This window comes from Frankliniella occidentalis, unplaced genomic scaffold (assembly GCF_000697945.3).
Source record: "Frankliniella occidentalis isolate FOCC.00 unplaced genomic scaffold, Focc_3.1 Scaffold23, whole genome shotgun sequence".
NCBI classification, from domain to species: domain Eukaryota; kingdom Metazoa; phylum Arthropoda; class Insecta; order Thysanoptera; family Thripidae; genus Frankliniella; species Frankliniella occidentalis.
The window spans coordinates 1,745,204-1,748,946 of record NW_026267153.1 but is presented as its reverse complement, the minus strand read 5'-3'; the positions used below and the strand labels follow the sequence as shown (position 1 = coordinate 1,748,946).

At 45.2% G+C, this 3,743-nt stretch overlaps 1 protein-coding gene and 1 long non-coding RNA gene across 2 annotated transcripts in view; one reads left to right on the top strand and one right to left on the bottom strand.

Annotated features, from left to right (window-relative positions):
- The window catches only part of LOC113205073 (roundabout homolog 2-like), a 196,423-nt gene that overhangs the window by 117,337 nt on the left and 75,343 nt on the right, over nucleotides 1–3,743 (bottom strand). The window lies entirely within an intron of this gene.
- Nucleotides 7–1,801, top strand: LOC127748959 (uncharacterized). The gene is made up of 2 exons (XR_008010877.1): nucleotides 7–1,399; nucleotides 1,485–1,801. It is a non-coding gene; the product is annotated as an uncharacterized LOC127748959 (long non-coding RNA).

The following is a 3,743-nucleotide window of genomic DNA, read 5'->3' as shown; positions in this document are numbered from 1 at the left end:
TTTTCTTGTATGCAGAGTTTCCGCTTTAGCCCTTAGCTTTGGCTTGTTGGGTTTTCAGTGTATTCCCATTGGGTTATATCTTTGGCACTTTGAGTGGACTTGATGTGTTTGAATACTTTTCTATCTGAGTTAATTCTTAGTTACTTCAACTTTTGTATTTTATAGTGTTTAGCGTTGCTTTGGTGATGTTTGATTTTACCTGACTTTGTCTAATTCACTCTTGTGTTTTGCGCTTGATTCACTTTCTGATTTGCACTATAATGATGCTTGGAGATATGGCATGGTGTGTTTGATGCTTTTGTTTCTTTTTGCTGCTGATTTGTCAACTATGCTTTTACAAGTGTGAGTACATTTGGGCGGGTTATTAACTTGGCAAATTAATTTAGGGCAGGATAGGTTAATTGTGTATCAGGGCTGGCCACCTTGGTCGTTTACTTTTGTAAGTCCTATCCGCTATATTATTTGTGTATCGGGACATTTTGACCTTTGGGGTCAGTTTAATAGATGTCAACGGATGTCTGTTTTGACTTATCTTTCATAGTCTTCCCAGTTGGGGATTTTTGTAGACATGATATGTTTAAATCTTTTGCTACTTTCACTTGTGAGTTGTGGCGGTCCATTTGAAGTTAATAATCTTAGGGTTTACCTTATTTGGTAATTATAGGTTTGATTAGGCCTCTGGTTTCACCATTATGTTGTGACGATGGAAATTAATCCCTCTCAAGGCTAGTGTGTTTATAGTTTATCTGTGGCACACTCTGAGTAGGTTTTCGTGTATCATGCTTGTGGAACTTATCGATTTCTGTTTCAAGATCTGTTTTATCAGAGCAGCAGTTTGGTTTATGCAGTCAGCATAAGTCCTTTCAATTGGTTTGCATTTTATTTGAGGCATTATTATTGTTTTGTGTTGTGAATGAACTTGACGTTGGTCTTTAACATTTAGCTTTGGGCATTTTCTATTCTCATTATTTTGGGGGGGTAATAGTCATCCAAGGCTCCTATCTTGTGCTATAGCACTTTTAATTTCTTTCTTCCTTTTTTTTTGGAGAGTAGCTTACAATCTTTTTGGTCGGGGGGGATGTTACGGTTCCCCGTAACTTTTGTTTTCTAACAAACCTGACACGGAGGCGCCTGGAGCATAGGCAGCCCGATCTACCACGTGCCCGGTCTCGCGGCGGAGTGGCAGTTGCCCGCCTAGTGCGTAGGCAACCCTTTACGCCATAGTTCCCTGCTTGGCCGGGAGATGGGTCTGCCCTTGCACCGGGTCGCTTCCGCTTGTCCCCTCCCCCTTCCACCTTTCTCGCTCAGCTGGTTCGGTCCCCGGCTCGGTGTGTCAGAGCTGAACTGAACACCGACCCGGGCGAACCACCAGCTCCGCACAACATCTCACTTTTCCCCGGTAAGCTACTGCTCCCTGACCACGTTTTTGGTGGTATTAACTTCTTTCGCGAGCCTTGTTTGATTTTTACCTTTACTTATTCTAGGGTCTATTCTTGTCGGGCAAGACTTAGACGCCTGCATCATGACTGGCTTTGAGCCAATGGTTTCATGGAGACCTTTTTGATTGGATGTTTCTCCTCGCCTGCCATGTCGTCTAACCTCAAGTTCATCACTCAACTGGAGTTCAATCGTGCTGACGTTTATGTATCGGATTCTTCCGGATTTGTGTATCTTTGTGTACCGTAACGAGTGGCCATGGTGCCCTTCAATGCCGTTGTGCTGTCTTTCGGGACTTCCTAGTTGTTTGAGCCTCTCTGCCATTGTGCCTCAAGTCTGTATGTAATAAACTGTGATATTGCAATTTCGGTTTTAGTAATGTTAGGAATTTGTTTCCTTGGCGCCCCATATAAATTCATTGCTAAGACCCCGCCACTCTACCTGGTTACGATGAGCTAGCCTTCCAGTTTATTTTGTTTAAAGTTACTTTATCTATCGTAACACAGTCCGAAACACATTAGTCGGAGTAAAAACGGAGCAAGTCCGCTTCGGATGTCTTTCGGAGCTGTTCGTTTTCACAAGGGAGGAAACTGTTTGTCTTGCAGTGTTTAAAGTACACAATTTTTAAAAGCAGAGCCAATAGGACCATTTCGCATTTGACTCGTTTGCGATATATAGTTCGAGTGACAGGCTATATCGACCGGGCATGCAGGGCTGCTCCCCATGCCCACTGCGCGCAGAATGCTGCACTTTGGAGTGCGACATTATTGATGCCCCCTCATAGGTAACGGCCGGTGTGCGGGGCATGCGGTTGTCACCCGGCGTGACAGGGGCGGCGGCGCAGCGTGACACCCTGTGACAAGGCGTGACACGCCACACCCGCATTAAACATGGAGCGGCGCGTACCCTATAGGAAAAAAAGGGATGGGCATAACGAACACGATAGCGAGAATCTTGGAACTTGGAAATGAGAGACCGTAGCTGATGATATGTCTTAATGCTCCTTTTACTCTTAATGTCAAGGGGCAATTTTTGCCCATTGCAAGATGCATCTGTGAGCGCATCTTACAAGATGCAATTTTGGATTTTGGATGTTTATTTTGAATTGGAGAACATAAAAATATGTCAACCCGAGTCCCGAAGATACAAACTTGTTACTTATCTGGGTTCAAACTAAACATCCAAAATCGCATCTTGCAAGCTGTGCCCACACATGCATCTTGCAATGGACAAAAATTGACGCCTGACATTTAGAGTGCACAATTCTACACGTTTCAAGCAACAGTCAGCTAATGGAATATACGAGTGGGAGTCGCTTGCAAATAGTCCGAGCGGATCTCGACGAACATACACCTGCTCCTGCTCGTCGCGCCGCTGTCGATGCCCTGACGGATGTCGCCTGACGCGCCCCCTGCGACCTGACGTGCCCCCGGCGGCGCCTACGAGCCTCGCCCACGTCCCGGCACGTCGGGGGGCCCCGCCCGTCCCGCGACTGCTGCTAATTGAATTGGATTATGGATGTCCCTCCCCTGGCAAGTAGGCCATCCCGACCGCGGCACGGCACATCTCCCGCTATCGGGTTGCTTCTAATGACGACCGCCGCCGAACCGCGCACTAGTTTTGGACCGAGCGCCCTCTCGACTGCTAATCGAACTGTTCATTAGCCATTATCTCCAAACCAAAAGTGAATGCTCAAACAACGTTCAACGTTAAAAATATCTTTCGTAATTTTCACAACATTTCAGCTTTATGTTGTTGACAATTAGAGTTTACTCTTACTTATGAAAGTGGTCGGAGATTTTTACAAGGGCACTCGGAAATTGTCGGAACTGTCGAAGAGAATCAAGTCGGCTCGTAGAAAACAAATCATAACCGGGTCATGGAAGAAACTTAACTTTCACTTTGCACAACATTTCACAAAATGGTTCTGTTTTGAGTTAATAAAACATTGCGAAATTACAACTTGAATTATAATTCGAGTTTACAAAAATTTGGAAATTTACGACGATATTTTTCACAATACGCCAGATCACCCCAGATCATACTCAAATCTCGCTCAAATCACGCCTATCAAGCCGGGTCATACCCAAATTACGCCAGATCATCCTCAGATCATGCCTGATCGTACCAACATCATTTCAAATAACGCCAGAGGATAGCGTCATCACGCCATATCATACCGAAACCAAACCAGAGCCCCACATCAGACCCAAATCACGCCAGATCACACCCAAATCATGCCAGATCACAACCGATCATACCCAAATCACGACAGATCATATCGAAATCACACCAGATCACGCCAG